We start from the raw sequence: 18,345 nt of genomic DNA on the forward strand, positions 1-18,345 counted from the left end.
TTTAAAAGGGAGAGAGCTTTCCTCCTCAAAGGATCCATCTTTTGAATATTGTTATGTTGCAGGTTTTCTAACAGGTTTCCTTGGAGCTCTGTGCAGAACTTCTCATTTCTTGCCTCATTCTCTCATTCCATCATATTAGCATAGGATCATATGGCATTCTTAGCATAGTTTCATGTTATTTTAGCTTTCATTCTTGCAATAATCTCACATAGCTTAATATTTGGTTTTGTAACACTCTCATTCACATTCTAGCATAGCTGCATTTTGCATTATCATCTTAGCTTAGTTTCCATACTTGCATTGCATTCTTGAGGGATTCCTTGAAGATATTTGCACTCTTTCTCTTGTCTCAAAGAACCTCCCGTTGCATGGTTTACTAGCAAGAAGTACATTTCTAAGGCTTGGCTGAGAGCCTTCATGCTTGAATACTAACTTCTTGCACTCCGTGGATAGGGAGCTCTAAGCCGGCATCCAAGCATTTCAAACTCATGGAATTGTTTGGATAGAATGGTTTAGAGTGTGACACAAATCAACTGTACATTTTTGGCGCCCACCATGGGGCCGGACTGTACGTTTCGCCCTACATTTTCTTATTTTTGCTTGCATTTCCCTTACTGTTCTGCATTTTTATTATTTTTATAGTCACAGTGTTGGGCAACATTTTTCCAATATCGCGCGACAATTCACAGTACTATCATGCGACACATATTTTTGGAAATAGTGTTGCACTTGTAGCCTGCATACTGTTGCCCTCTTTGCAAAAGTCTATCGCACGACTGAAGGAAATGTATCGCCTGAACAAAAACTGTCGCCTCACTATTCTGTGAAGTATCGCGTGACATTTGTTCAACAAAAAGTATCGCCTGACTTTTTTTGCTCGTTCCTTGAGGGTTTTGATCAAATTTCTTCTTAGCTGGCTAACTATTATTTTAAAGCAGAGTTCTAGGCTATTTTACAGAGGTTTAATTCACAGTTTTTGTGATTATTTCGTGCTAACTTGTGGGCTAACGAGTTGTGATTGCAGGTTACCCTCTTTGTGAAGAAAAAAATTGAAACCTTGCATACAAAAGAACACATGTCAAAGCTTCAAATGTGCAAGGGCTACTAACATTGTTTGTAGGGCTGCCCAAAGCATAAAAACCCAAACTTGCTTGATTTTTTGTTTCCATGTGCGGCATTGAATAATTGTTCATTTTTATAGGCACATAAAACTTGTGATTGGAGTCTTTTGGTAATAGGAGAGTATGCTCTTCACCCTCGTGGTGAATCAGAAATCTTGACTTGTCATTTGGCTTCAAAAGCAAAGGGTAACTGAATCTTCTTGGCGTGTTTGGGAGAAAATGATTGGAATAGGAGAGTATGCTCTTCACCCTTGTGGTGAACCAGAAATCTTAACTTTCGAAAGTTGATCCACTTTGTGTAGTTAGAATCCTTTTGAGGGCCTGCTCTCGGACAACCTGAGAGGAACGACCCAAGTGGGGACAAGCCGATTACCTAGCTCTTCCAACCCACTATAAACTCAATGCTACCAAGGACACAAAACTTTGGTAGACGTAGTGTTTGTCTTCGCCTAGTGTGATTGCTTATGGGATTTCGACCATAGGGAAATCGCTAGGCAAGAATGCTTAAGGTACTTTTGTGATCGTGAGATCGGTTACTCATCGCAAGGTGAGGTGTCCCATAATTGGGAGCAAGAGGAACACTATAAACAGAAGCCCTATCTAAACACCCTAAGTTAATAACTACCCTTTTTAGCCGCTCAACTTCTTGGTGCAAGGATCGATCCTAGTGGACTACCCAGATCACCCCAAGATTTACACTCACCATATGTGTTCCCTTGGTTGTGCTTATGGAACTTCCATGACAAAGCCAATATCTCTTGTGGGAAACCACTTGGTGTGAGGCAAAGGAGCATCAAGCGTGGGCCAAGTTGTTCAGTAATGAACTGTGACTCTAAGGTAGATTGCTTGGCTATTGTTTTCGATGTTTTGACCAGTGTTAACGTTCTTGCAACATAAACATTCTGATAAAAAGTTGTTAGGAAGGCCATTCTGATATCCCAAATGCGTATTGACAAGGTTGTTTTTACCCTTGATCAATTGTTTTGAGACATGTTACAACACTTACTATTTACAAACCTTGTTGTTTACTGATACGAACTGAAATGAAATGTTATCTGATTGAAATGACTGTCTGATTGACAAATTGAAATGAACTTCGAACCAAAAATTGACCTTTTTTGCACAAAATTGACACTCTGTCACACGCTTTCAAGAGAAATATTGCGCGACATTTTTTTCAAAAAATTCTGTTGCATGTCAGTAGTAAAATCTGTCACACTGTGTGCAAGATTCTATCGCACTCAGTTCAAATATCTGTCGCCTGAACAAAATGTGTCACACCGTTCTTGAAATTCTATCGCGCGACACTGTTTGTTGAACTTATGTCGCCCTCCTTTTGAGAAAGTATCGCCTAGAGTCATTTTCGGTCAAAAACAGAGTTTGCAGTTGGATTTGTTTGGTCTAAGGAGCGTCACGTTGGTCACCCTTGATCTTGGCTACGTATCAATGTGTGAAGAATTCATCCTAGGTTGAAAAGATGGGTTTAGTTTGTCGAATGTAAGTCTTGACACGTCTTGATGAATCACTTGTCAAAATTCAGCTATTATTTTATTCTAGCTATCCGCTATTGAGCTTCTCGCTTGTCCGCTTGGCTTGAGTCACCCGTGCTGTAAGATCTTGAGCACTATTTGACAAGCCATCTATCACATTTTGACAAGTGCCTAGTCCTGATCGTAAAAGCTTCAAATTTGGCTCGCTTTTCTTGTCCTACTAAACAAAGATAGCTCTTTACATGCCGGTCACAACTAGATATCAAGTTGGTAACGGTAGCCACATGCCTTTCATTTTCAAGCAATTGGAAACACCACCCAAACGTCCTCGCAAACAACCTTGTGATAAGAATCTCAAATTTTCTCAAACACAAATAGCTAATGTTCGGCACAACCCACTTTATAGTTTTGAAAATCCATTTGGTACACCCTTTGAGACACCCGAGGATACGAGTGGTATAGTCACTATGGTGCACCCTGATGAAATTAAATGTTTCTTAGAAGAAAAAGCACGTGAAACCCAAAAGACTTTGGAGGCTATATACGCTATGGAGAGAGAAAATCAACAAGCTGAAACTGACAATCAGGCACGCTATGAAGGATATAAAGGAACTTGTCCTCAAAATCCTTTTGAGAACAATGATGGTAATCAGACACCTCCAAGGACTCCTAGAGCTACCGCTGGCGCATGTCCTTCACCTAAACCATCTCATCATGATAGTGATGAAGAAGTAACTAGCAAAGACGTGATCAAATTTCAACAAGATGGCTTCGTCCAAAAACTAATGCTCAGAGCTTTAGAGGAAAATGGAGACCAATACTTTCGATACATGACAGCTGGGGGATGGAAACTCCCTCAAGGTTTTAATGTTGAACATATTATTCCAAAACAAGAGCCCACTGAGGCTGAAATCTTAAGGGAAGAAATACAGGAACTAAGGAAACAATTTCCACAACTGCAAACTTCAAAAGAGCCACCTAAGACATCATTTGTTGAATCAATTTGCGCTCTTCCATTTGATAGGAGTCTAGACATGCTGCCATTTCCTAAGGATATAGAGGTTCCTAAGTATGACAAATACGATGGAAATGGTGACCCTCACAACCATGTGAGACATTTCTATGCTATTAGCATGGACTTTATGCATGAAGACACCTTTCTTATGCGTTTGTTTCCTAGAAGTCTAAGAGGACAAGCTATGGAATGGTTCTCAAAATTAAGTCCTCCTCTTAAAACATTTGACGAACTTGTGCAATGGTTCATCTAGCAATATTCATACAACATTCAACATCCTATGACTGTGCTATACTTATGCAACATCAAACAAAAACCAGGAGAATCTTTTGCAATATACCTTCAAAGATGGAGATCTTTATACTCTTAGTATCCTCAGCAAGTGCCTGAGGCTGAAAAAATTGACATTTTTGTCAATACGCTTGTACCTGAATTATAATTTGATCTAAGAAAATAGTTATTCACATCCTTCAACACCATGGTAGAAAGTGCATATCGCATTGAGGATGTTGCTATCAAAAGAGGTGACATTGCCATAAACAAGGATAGAGTTAACAATGGAAACGGTAAAGACAAAGGCAAACCTTGGAACAAAAACAAGTATGTTGTCAATGACAGAGTAGTAGACACTCCTAAGACTAAGGAGCCTGCATTTAACCTTTCCAATGCCATCTATGCAGCAAAGCAACAAGAAGGTCCAAAACCACAACCCTTTGACAAAGGGTCTAAATTTGCGAAGAAGTGATGTGTTTACACACCTATGGTCGAACCTTATGAAGTGGTTTTAAAAACCTTAATTGCAAACAAATTGGTTACCTTACCAAACAACTCACGTCCTTACGATCCACCCATTAGACCTCCATGGTGGAGAGAAGATCATACTTGCAGCTATCACCGAAGTAAAGGACATAACACAGAGAATTGCTTCAAACTCAAAGATGTAATTCAAGACCTCATTGAAGCTGGAAAAGTTGTTACAGATGGTCTTGTTAAGAATACTGATCATAAGGCTTTCCAAAAACCATTACCTGAATATGAAAAGGGTGAGACCTCAAGGGTAGCTGCCAAAAAGAATCATGACACCAAAATCAATTATGCTTACGCTAACACTGATAATGTTATAAGCATGCTTGAGCCTGTTGAATACATATGTATGGAAAGCTCCAAAAATGACAACTGGCCAAATTATGACACTGAAGATGAATGACCAAGAGTGGTCTTAAGGACAGAATCCACTCCTCAAGATCATACTGATACTAGACCCAAGGTGGTACTCTGAGTGGCTGAGTCTTCATCTTCTTAGGGTGAACCACTTAATGCTATCACTAGGGGGCAATCTAAGGTTGTCCTAAAAGTTGATAATGATCCTAAAAATGCTTCATCATCTAAGCAACTAATTACTTCCAAGATCTCCAACTATGATCTTGTTAGCCAACTGCAACGCACACAAGTACAAATCTCCATTTTCGAATTGCTAGAGTTATCTCCTTTGCACAGGGATATCCTTGAGAAAGCTTTACGTTCTGCCAATTTTCCCACTGATATTGATGTGGAACAATTCCAAGCTATGGTGAACCACATCTCCTCACCTCACTATCTCACCTTTTCTGAAGAAGATGACCAAGCTCTCAGTCATCCCCATAACCTTGCTCTTCATGTCGAAGTTCAAATCTTTTGTACTCGCGTTCGTCGAGTTCTGATAGACAATGGTGCAGGGTTAAATATCATTTCGTTCAATGTAATCCAACAATTGGGCATGTCTGAATTTTCCATCGATCCTAAGCACAAGATCACTATAAAGGCCTATGATGAGGTTGAAAGGCCTTCTAAAGGTCTAATTGTACTTCCAATCAGAGTTGGTCCAGTTGAGAAGAATGTCATTTTCCAAGTCTTAGACATACCACTTGCATACAACTTGTTGTTGGGATGGCCATGGATTCATGATATGCAAGCAGTACCCTCTACATACCATCAGTGCATTAAGTTCCCTTTTAATGGTACTGAAGTAGTTTTCCCCGGCGACAACTCTATGTCTATCAACACATTATCTACTACTGAAACGCTAGTCCCGCACAATCGCTCTTCTCATGAGCTAGCACCATCTTTCACAGAATGTGAACAAAAACTGAAAATGATGAGCCTTGGTATGGGCGAGTACACTTTGGACTCTATTTTTGCCTTACCAATTTCCCCTCGGTCCTATGGGAAACCAACTATTGCAAAGAAGTCTTCTGCTTCTGCTATGACACTTTTTGGCACTTTTGTGCAATCTTCCATACCACTAGAAGCAGAGAAGGAAGAACAGGCCGTTAGGGAATGGATCTACAGAGAAGAGGAAGACGAGGAGGTTACAGTGAATACTCCTATTTCTCCTAAAAAATATGGAAAAGGCTATAAATTTCTGACAAAAATGGGCTACCAGGGCCACGGGTCCTTAACTGGTTGTAAGAACACTCTAGTTGAACCTTTAAGTCACACTCAAGGTTGTGATGCTCGAGACACCGCTGGTCTAGGCTTTGGGCTAAACAATAATATACCAACCTGTGATTGAAGATTTCTCATGTCTAGTGAATCAGAGGATGATGACTCTCCCGTAATTGCTACTACTGCACAAGACGAAGACTTTGTTCCCCTCACTTCCCTCCTTTGGGGAGAAGAAATAGTAACTGCTAATAATGAAGAAACTTCTACCTCCCAACAACAAGAACAAGAAGGGTCTACTTCCGAGGACATAAATAGAGGATGAATTAGGCAAAATATTGCTCATCTCATAGCTAGGGGTCAAAGTATAGATTCTCATGAATATGAGTGGGAAAAGTCTCTCTGATGCATCTTGCGAGCTAGGGGTGGATGTTATTCATGCCTATGCAACCCAACCCGATGTAGTCGAACGGTCTAGTATGGGGTCAGATGAGTTTGACTCACAACATGTCTCAATAGATCACGCTAGTTCCTCCAGGACTATTCCTGAGCTGGATTCCTTTGCAACATTTTCTATAGGCTCAACTTCACAGGTCACCAGAGATGACTCCTTCCATATCAATCACATTGAAACTTCTCCCTCACTCTCACTAATTCACCCAGATCTCATAGATTGGTCTATCCAAAATAAAAGACCTGAAATACGGTCTTTCCAAAATGAATATGAGATCGCTTTTTATTTGAACGCAATTGAACCTGTCAGTTCTTCCACCAACGAACCCATGGTTAACATGATGAAATCAGATATCAAGTACTTGAGTCAAAAAATTAAAAGGAAAAATAAGCGATCAAATGGCGAAAACCACATTGTGGCGGTGTCTGATCCTCAAAAAAGTAAAAATAAAGGCATATCTAATGGTGAAAACCTCTCTGAGGCACCTGCGGATGAGGTACTTGGTAGTCTACCAAGCTATTTCTAGGATAGATCTTCAGTTCTCATTGAACCTACACAGCCTATCAACTTGGGAATAGAAGAATGTCCTCATATTATCCATGTAGCTCAATCTTTGTCAGACAAAGAAAAGACACAGTTTGCTCAATTCTTTCAAGACAAGAAGGTCAACTTCGCATGGACATACTCTGACATGCCAGGGCTTGATACAGATCTCATCATGCATCACTTATCAATCTCACCAGATGTCAAGCCTGTCAAATAGAAGTTGAGAAAAATGCATCCACATGTGGCCCTACTAGTCAAGACAGAGTTAGAAAAACTATTGAATGCAAACTTCGTTAGGGCCATTGATTATGCTGAGTGGATTTCCAACATTGTACCTATCTCCAAGCATGAAAAATCCATATGAGTTTGTACTAATTTTAGAGATCTCAATAAAGCATGCCCCAAGGATGATTTTCCACTACCAAACATCGATATGATAGTGGACATGACTGCGGGTTATGAGATGTACTCGCTCATGGATGGATTTTCTGGGTACAACCAAATAAAGATAGCTCCAGTAGAACAAGAAAAGATAGCTTTTACATGTGCATGGGGTACCTTTTGCTGGAATGTCATGCCTTTTGGGCTCAAAAATGCTGGCGCTACAGATCAAAGAGCAATGACAACCATCTTTCATGATATGATGCATAAAAACATGGAAGACTATGTTGATGACACATTGGCAAAATCAAAGAAACGAGACACACATCTCAAAGACCTTAGTTTGATATTGGACCGTATGGAAAAATTCCAACTTAGGCTGAATCCAAAAAAATGTGCCTTTGGTGTCACTTTTGGAAAATTGCTAGGTTATATTATTTCAGGAAAAGGCATTGAGGTTCACCCTGAAAAGGTCCAAGCTATCATGGATATGCCTCCACCAAAGACTATCAGTCAGCTTAGAGGTCTGCAAGGATGGCTACAATCCATAAGAAGATTTATCTCTCAATTAGTTGATAAGGCTCAACCTTTCAATAAAAATCTGCATAAAGGATCTACCCATATTTGGAACAGTGACTGTCAACAAAGCTTAGATCAAATCAAAGGCTACTTGGCAAAACTGCCAGTTTTGATGCCACCCATTCTGGGAAAACCTTTGATTCTGTACATTTCAGCTACGGATTCTTCTCGAGGAGCACTCTTAGCCCAAAGTAATGACAAGGGTAAAGAAAGAGCCATATACTATATCAGTCAAACTTTGGTGGCTTATGAACTAAATTATACAAGTATAGAGAAGGCATGCCTTGCTGTAGTTTTTGCCTCCCAAAAACTTCGGCATTATATGTTAACCCATACAGTTCACTTGATTGCCAAGATAGAACCTTTTAAATATCTATTAAGTAAAGCTGCACTTACTGGTCGCCTTGCTAAATGGATGATGATTCTTTCCAAATTTGACATTCAGTATGTTGAACGTAAGGCAATCAAAGGACAGGCCATAGCTGACCAGTTGGCTGACTTCCCACTTGAAGATGTAGCACCTATGCAAATTGAGTTTCCAGATACCTCGATCATGTACATTACTGACAGAACATGGAAGATGTTTTTTGATGGATCCTACACACAGAATGGAGCTGAAGCAGGGATTTTGTTTGTTTCCCCTCATGGTTATACAATTCCAAAGTCCTAAAAACTATTGTTCTCATGTACAAACAACATTTTAGAGTATGAAGCATTAACAAATGGGATCAAAATGGCCCTTGAATGGCGAATAACTGAGCTACACATCTATGGAGATTCTCAACTAGTTGTGAACCAAGTGAATAATGAATATCAAACAAAGGATGACAAGTTGATCCCTTATAAAAAGTTGATAGATGCTCTAAGGAATTATTTTACCTTTGTAACATTCCAACAGATTCCTAGAGCAGAAAAAAAGGCTGCTAATGCTATGGCCACCTTAGCATCTATCCTCCAATTACAAGAACATGAATCACGATTTGAGTTCCTGGTGGAAGAATTGCATCATCCAGCCTATGATTCCTCAGATAACCAGGTGATCTACACTATTGTAGGTCACGATTCCTCCCGCTATGGGGCTATTTTCTCCTACCTACATGATCAGGTTATTCCTGAAACCCTCACGCGTAACCAAAAATGCCAACTCCTTTGTAATGCCTCACACTACACTTTGGTCTCTAGTGACTTGTATAGGAAAGGTCTAGACGGAACATTGCTTAGGTGTTTAGAGCTAGAAGAGTCCGAGAAGGCACTTGCCGAAGTCCACGATGGCATTTGTGGGGCACATTCTAATGGCCTTGCACTTGCCCGAAAACTGCTTAGGATGGGTTATTACTGGACCACCATGCAAGCTGATGCTGTGCGCTATGCAAAGTCCTGTTAGAAATGTCAGCTCCATGGCAACTTGATACATGCTCCCAGGCGAGAGTTAATTCCTTCTATGACATATTGGCCATTTCAGCAATGGACCTTTGACTTGGTAGGAAAGATTCATCCAAGTTCATCCAGTGGTCATAAATTCATCATCATAGCAACGAAGTATTTCACTAAATGGGTTGAAGTTGTAGCATTATCTGCTGCTACAGGCAAACATGTTTCCCTATTTATACTGAATCACATCATTTTCCGATATGGTATCCCATCCTCTGTTGTTACAGATAATGGAGGGCAGTTCAAGAATAAGGACTTAAAATAGCTGTGCAAAAAGTTTTGAATTAAGCAACACTAGTCCTCCATTTACTATCCCCAAGGGAATGGCCAAGCTGAGGCCTTTAATAAAAAACTGTTGAAAATCCTACACCACACAGTTCACAAGTCTGGGAAAGATTGGCACTTGCAAATAAATTTAGCACTTTGGGCCTATAGAACCTCTATTCGTACTCCTACAGGGGCTACACCATTTTCTCTAGTCTATGGCTCTGAGGTTGTTCTGCCATTAGAAGTCGAGATACCTTCCTTGCGCTTCTCCTTACATGGGTTAATAACCAATGAAGACTTTAGAGCTATGCGAGTACAGGAATTAGAGACTCTCGATGAACGTCATAAGGCTACTTTTGATCACATGAGAGCTTATCAAAAGTGCATGTCTACACAATATAACAAGAAGGTTCACCCCCGTGAGTTCCAAGTTGGTGAACTGGTGCTTAGAAAGAATCCCAAAAATCAGCAAAATCAAGAACAGAAAGGGAAATTTGAACCTAACTGGTTGGGTCCTTACATTATCACAGCAACATTTGGGTCTGGTGCTTACCAGTTGTCTACTTCAGAGGGAGAAGAACTTGCAGAGCCTATCAACATCCTACACTTGGAGAAGTTCTATACTTAGAGGCTTGTCGCTCAGCTATCTTGTATATATCTATGATCCTGAAAAAATCCTAAAAATCAGAAAATGTCCTGAAAAAAGATCATCTTAGTGAAAACCTAGCAATAGGCACTTTGATGTATCACCCAAATTTTTTTTCTTTTAAATAAAAAAATCTATCAAGTGGTGAAAACCTGGAAACAGGCGCTACTTGAAACCCTCGCACCTATGTCTATCAGTCTCAATCATCCACTTCGCTACACATTTCCTGGCTTGGAATTGTTTCTTGTCCTTGTCTTGGGGGCATAGCTACTTAGCCTATTGAGGTATTCTTGTGCATTAGGGCTTCTTTGACAACTCACAAAATAGTGTTTCTCAACACTACCCCCACCCACTTTGACATCAAGTGTTTTTCAACACTTTACAGATAGTTTACCTATGATCTTCGATGTCACGATATTTCTCACTATCATAATCAAGTTTGGAAGAAATGGCCAAGTGACTTACACACACGCACTTTAACACTTAAACGACTAAGCTATGCTGATCTTTATTTACTTTGTGTGCTGTCTATGATGATTTCTTTGCCATGTGTTCCCTCCTTAATAATCTTTCGAGGATGTCATTGACTAGAAGACTGGGGGCATGGGAAATATTTTATTGATTTCTACTTGTGGGTATACTTTTGTTTGTCTATAGTGTTGTAAGCATTTATGCTGGTCCTATTCAACACGTTGACTTACAAATGTATCATCCTTGACTATTTTGCAAAGACCACACTCAAGGTTTATCCTGGCGCTTATGCCTTGATATAGGTGTAATCTTACTAAATTAAACTTAGGGAATCTAATCGCGTAGTTATCTTGACTTACAGGTCTATGATGCTTAGATTGGATTTCCACATACCTATCTAATATCGATCATATTCATATCCTCATAGTTATACTAGTAATGGTTGTATGATCTCATGATGTCCCTAATAAACGCTCAATGATGAAATTAAGAGTCTAAATGTTATGAGTTTCTTGCTGGTAAACCACTTTGCATAGTAGCTTGCATTTTAGGTTCATGTCATTTTTTCTAGTTGCAATTTCCTACATGTGGGAAGAGCTCTCTCTCTTCATCTTTTTTCATGGACATATCAATTAGCTGCTTTTATCTTTCGCTTCTACTTGTCTTTTCACCTTGTTAATCTTTCGCTACATTTCTTTGCTAACCTATCATCACAAGGGGTTAATCCAAAAATCATCACATATGATCTATCCAAGTGTCACATTTTCACAAAAACATTTAAGTCTATACGACCCATATGAGAGATCAAAATCAATACACATAAGTATATACACATACATGAGCTGAAAACCAAAAATTGAAACATCACATGAAAGCTGAAACATACATTTTGAGACAAGTACACAAGAATATCAATAAACCTAGTATCTCATATATATATCAAATGTGTCATGGTACATATACAAATGTGAGATCCAAAATTTGGATATATGTCTCAAAAATACATGAGGTACAAATCAAAACACAATGTCATGTCTGACTGGCACCCTCTACGGCCGGTGTTGGCCCTGGTGGAGGAGCCTGTCTCCTATCCGGTGCCTGCACTGCACCCTCTAATCTTCCCGCTCACTCCGAATAATTAGGAAGACCCTGTCCTGGTGGTACCACACTCCTATAGGTGGCATAATAATATGCAGCTCGGGCACCATGATGCGCTACCTCTTGCCTCGCAGTATCCCACTCTCAACGCAGCTCATCTACTCGTGCTCACTCATCCATCAGTTGCTAATCTCATACTGCAATGGTCACCCGAGCTGCCTGCAGCTCTGCCTCCAAGGCACGGATCCTCGCACCCTGCTTCTCTCCTCCTGTTGGCTGCTCTATAGGTGCCTCTACCCTAACCGCTTTCCGTCTCCTCAGGGGCACCTCCTCCTCTCCACCATCATCACCATCAGACTCTAATGACTCCTCCCGCTCCCCCATTGCCTACGCTCGCATCCTCCTCCGCCCTACTCGGGAACTCTCCCCCTCCATCTGCCTACCACCTCTCCCCCTCCCTCTCCCTCTGCCTCCTCCTCCTCCGCCGCCACCTCCACCTCCCACTCCTGTAGGTGCTGCATCTGGGTGTGTGAACCGAGGGAACGGGTGTCTCTGCATCTCATAAAGATACCTCGGATCAGCCCCTGCATCTGCCACATCTCGTGGCTGCACCCATGGTCAGATCACAGCGATGTGCTCCCAAGCCCAGATCTGCGCTAACACTGCTCTACATGCCCATGACCCACCCTCATGGTATACTATCTCATGAAGCTCGTGGTACATCTCTGCCAGTATCGCAAGCCCCCATGCCATCCTACATGGTCGGGAGATCATATCATATACCAGTTGACCCCATCCTAGTGGAAAGCCCTTCTGGCCTCGGTCTGACACCAGGGCTTGGGCTACCAAAGAGCATAACAAGTTGGGAAAAGGATAATCATATCCATACTCAGTCATCAATCTCTCCCAACTTAGTTGACGGTCTAAAATGGTCACATCCTGGAAAATCTCCTGCACTCGCGCTCGCCCCTCTATCGGAGTCGTATCATAGTACACCTGTGCCATCACCAAAACTTAACATCAGTACACCTGGCACCCAACATTGAAATGGCTAAATCAACAAACTACTAACCAAGTAACTTACCGGCTCACCATGGCATGGCACTCGCAGAATGCGATATATGTCCTCCAAGGTAATCGATGCCTCGTCGGTCGGTAAGTGAAAGGTGTTATGCTCGCTATGCCACCTCTTTGCCAGTGCAGACAACAAACCGTGGTTTGCCCGAATATGGGGCATTCGTACAACCCAGCGCAAGCCCATAGCTACTAGCGCAGTCTGCTCCTCATCGCTCAAATGCTCCACAATGCGCAAACCAACCACCCTGGGAGCTCTAATATGTAATGCCGGGAATACCTCCTATCCAGGTAAAACAAGCAATCATCAGTAATAGTCACATGACAAAAAAAAGCATTCAGAAAAACAACAAAACTAGCTGTGCGACACTTTTTACAAAGAGAGTGCGACACATTTTTTGAAACAGTGTCGCGTGACACTTTTTTAAACAGTAGTGCGACATTTTTACGTCGTGCGACATTTTGCACCGTGTCATGCGACATTTGGGTATGGCTCGCGCGACACATTTTCCTAAACGGTGCGACACTTTTTTCGAAAAAAAGTGTCGCATGATAATATTTCTGAGCCCGTGCGATACTTTATAATTATCGCGTGACTTTTTTTCAAAAAACTTAAAAACATGCGAAAAACTCACAAAAAGCTTGAAAAAGCAACAAAAATGTAGTCACTTACCAGCACCCCATATCGCTCTGGCCGGTTGTGCAATCGACTGTGCTCGAAACGATGTCGATGAAGAGGAATGTTTGCTTGAGCCATGATGCTATGTGGACCACACAAAATCTCTCAAATCACAAAAAGACAAATGAATAGTGAAAATGACACTTGGACCCCTTTTATAGGCTCCAACCTCATTATGACCTAATTTTAAAACTCCTCAAAATTGCACAAAAATTGCACCCCTAGCTAATTTCGACATCCTGGATCCATTTTCAAGATTGAAATCAAAATCCGAGTTCATCTTGATGGTCAAAATCACATTTTAAATTTTTACCTTCTTTTGAGCAGTTAGCTGACCGTTTGAGGTCTAATCTTTGAATCATCGCTGGGGCATCTTCATTTCTTCATGACTTCATCATTTCTATGCTTCATATCTCCTTCTATTCACCTTTTCACATCTAAATCCTCTTTCTACTCAATTTGACTTAATTTTTATGATTTATATTTCGCGATCAACTTTGGTCAAAATGGGGCATTTTATCAGTTTCTTATAGTCATTCTTGGGTTCTAATCATCTATCTGTCATCTTGGACATTTCTCTATTCTAATTTTTCCATGTCTAGCTACTTTTTACTTCCTCTTACCTCATTTTGATTTCGATCCCGAGGGGGCAGAAATACTATATTGCTGATTGTTACAGCTATCTATTTCTTAGGAGCATTTGTTTCACCTTATCACTTGCTCTCGATCTATTCGCTTTGCTAGATGTTAGAATTCTTTTTGGATCCTAACATCATCTTCCTAATGTTCAGTACTACCACTATCAGGCTGTGCATTCAGGACTTGCTATCTATTTCTGCATTTCATTCTTTGAAATCAGATATCTATATCTATCATCACCTACTTGGCTTCGATTTTTTTTGACATAATGTGTTCCTAGATCGATCATGCATTAGTCAAAGAGGGGCAAATGTAATCACCTAAAAATGGTCATCTAGACTATTAGCCCCCTTCTCAGCATTTTGGCTAAATTAATTTAATCATTTATCTAGACCAAATTGCTAATAATCAATTTATTTGATTATAACCTATAGTTTGACTATGTTATCCTAAGTTCATTATTTGATTTAAACAACATGTCCCCTTTTAATTAAATAAAAGACCCCATTCTTCTAACCCACTTAAAGTGCACACACAAAGTCCTTTTTCTATTTTACAATTAAAAGAAAAGGCTTGTGAGACTTTTGTCTTATGTGACAAGTCAACTTATATTCTATTGGTTGACTTGTGTGTGCACATGGATCACTCCTATTTTCGAATTCAATTGTTGATCATCCACCATCTTCATCTTGATCTCCACCGTCCGTACATCTTTAAAAGGGAGAGAGCTTTCCCCCTCAAAGGATCCATCTTTTGAATATTGTTATGCTGCAGGTTTTCTAACAAGTTTCCTTGGAGCTTTGTGGAGAACTTCTCATTTCTTGCCTCATTCTCTCATTCCATCATATTAGCATAGGATCATATGGCATTCTTAGCATAGTTGCATGTTATTTTAGCTTTTATTCTTGCAATAATCTCACATAGCTTAATATTTGGTTTTGTAACACTCTCATTCACATTCTAGCATAGTTGCATTTTGCATTATCATCTTAGCTTAGTTTCCATACTTGCATTGCATTCTTGAGGGATTCCTTGAAGATATTTGCACTCTTACTCTTGTCTCAAAGAACCTCTCATTGCATGGTTTACTAGCAAGTACATTTCTAAGGCTTGGCTGAGAGCCTTCATGCTTGAATACTAACTTCTTGCACTCTGTGGATAGGGAGCTCTAAGCCGGCATCCAAGCATTCCAAACTCATGGAATCATTTGGATAGAATGGTTTAGAGTGTGACACAAATCAAGTTTACAGTGACAGGTTGAGGAGAGAACCTGTAGAGTGGCCAAAAGACTAGGTTGAGTGGAGAGAAGCTAGATAGGAGAAAATGGTCACAATAGGAGATTTATCCTATGATAAGAGGATACTATTAGAGGCATGGGTTTCATATTGGGATTTTTAGAAAAAGAGAAGGAAGAGGCAAAGAAAAGAGAGGAAGAGAAAAAAAAGAAAAGAGAAGAGCAAGCTAGAATGAACCAAGAGATAGAAGATAAAATAAGATTCCTAATGAGGGAACTTTTAAAAGGGGAAGAAAATTTAGAGAGACTTAAAGAGGAATTGAAGAAAAATATGGAAAAGGAAAATAGTGATTTGGAGCAGCTATTCATTGAGGATACAAAGGCATGTGAAGATGGAATAGAGAACTTGGTTACCAATGAATAGAAGAGTTGTCCATTTGAAGGAAAAAGTGAACAAATTGATGTGGATCTAAAAATAAGTAATATACAGCAAGATACTCTTATAATAGAGAATTTGAAGGAAAATATTGATGTCTTAAAGTTGTATGTTGGAAGAAGAAGAAATTCAAATTGAGAAATCTAATTCAGTCTCAAGAGAAGAGACTATAGAAGAGTTGGTTATGGGCTATGAAAGGGCTCAAGTATTTGTGTATTCTCCATGTATGGAGATATGATATGTTTATGGTGAGAAGAAAGAGGAGATTTATTGGCAAGCATATTTGGTGGAGTTACAGATGTATTTAGTAGTAGAGCTGGTATATGTGATTAAATTGTTGCTGAAAATTAATGAGCAAAAACAAATTGTTTTCATGTTACCAAAAAGAGGCAAACCAAAGATTAAGATGAAGAAGGGAAGACAAATCTGACTAAGTCAAGGTTAAGCAAGGACAAGATTACGGTTGGAAGATGAGTATAAGCCTAAAGTGAAGATGAAGAAATATTTTTATCTTTTCTAATGTTTATTTTGTAGGTATTTCCAAAAGGACTTGGAATGGTTTCAAATATGGGAGTATGGTTCAGGAACACACATTGGATGAAGATTCAAGAAATATTTCATGTTGTAAAGTCAATTAGTCTTACAATTCAAGTATGATTAAATAAAATATTTTTGATGCAAAAAGATTAATTTAATCCTAATTGATATGTAATATGTCAATTTATTTTGTTTAGAGTCATATTGTCAAGATAGATGAAGATTTTCAAATATATAATAAAACTGTCATAAAATATTGACAATATGCAAAGATCATGTAAGGGAGAAAGTGAATGGTCATGAGGGGTAATTAATTAGTTATAGAACTTGAAAAGCCTTTAAAATATGATGTATTAGTCATTATTTCAAGAATGTAATGGCTGGAGAAGGTGAAAGAAGAAGTGGAATAAAGAGAAGGTTGTATTTGTGATTTTTATGAAAATTTTCTTTGTAAAATTTCCAAAAATCTGAATGGTGTTTCTATTGTACAAATTCATATGAAAAGATACAGACATCTAACTTATATTTTCAGAAAAATATTTGAATTATCTTCTTCTTTTTTGGTTTGACCAAATTATTATAAGTTTTGCAAAAGTTATGACCAATTTGGTGACTACATGGCTGAATTTGTCCTAGAGTTAGCAGTTTTAGGAAAAGTTTAATAACTTTTATTCCAGTTATCATTTTGAGCTATAAATTAGGGAAAATGTGTTTAACTCATCCAAAATACCTATCATATAAGGAATTTTGGATATAATATCATTTTTAAAAGTTATGAGTAAATATGTAAAGCATTTTGATATTTTCCAGCTCATTAATTTGGTTTAAAATGTCTATTATTGAAGCCTCTTGAGTTTTACTCCCAAAAGAAGTTTTGAAAAGGTGTACTTATTGAACAAAAATGAGAACAATATTGACTACAAAGGGTCCAACATCGATATTTTCCTTTGTCAAATTGTCATTATCTGCTTCTATGTTTGGCATATCCCGTAGCTTGCATTTTAATAGTAATACTTTGCACCCTATTTTCATACCTTAGGTTCATACATAATCATTCACTTAGTCCAAGTTTTGCATCCTTGGTCTCATACTCAATAAAACCCCCCAAAAAGTTGCATTTTACCCTTTAGAACCATCATTTTAGAAACTAGAATGCCCACATTTTTCATATTTTCTGATGTGTTTCCTAAGAATTGCATTGTTCTCTTCTTTTTCAAATTCTCTTTCATCTGCCATTTTGTCAAAATTGCCTTGTCATAGGCACATATCATTTTGTCAAAAACTATCTTTTTCTAGTCTCAACATTTGAGGTCAAGGTATTTTCCTGAGTATCCTTAGGTCTTACTTAGAAATATTTTCATTCAAATTTTCCCAAAAGAGGCCTGCATTGTCAAGTCATACCTAGTATTTGCACCCAAAAAACAAAAATTCAAAATAATTAGGTATTAATGCTTATTGTCAATTTCCTAGATTTGCACTTGCATTGTCCAAAAAATAAATAAATTGGGATCTTAGTCTATTGGTTAATACATTCTTACATTACTATTTTCCTCAAGCTTGCATTTTTGTAGTTTGATATTTGCTAATGTAAGTCACAAATTCACAAAGAGACATATATTAAATAGATTATCATATTCTTGTAAATAGAAAAATCATGTCAAACAACCTCCATATACCAAAATGCAAATCATGCCCTTAGGGGGACCAATTAATAAAAATTTAAAGTGGCTCATCCAATCCAACACCATCAAGCTTCTAGAAGTAAAACATTACGATCCAAGATCTATTTCAATTTTTTTTTGAAATGATAAAGACTTATGTTAATA

Source organism: Cupressus sempervirens, chromosome 6 (assembly GCF_028749045.1).
Source record: "Cupressus sempervirens isolate cs-2001-9-10 chromosome 6, ASM2874904v1, whole genome shotgun sequence".
NCBI lineage: Eukaryota > Viridiplantae > Streptophyta > Pinopsida > Cupressales > Cupressaceae > Cupressus > Cupressus sempervirens.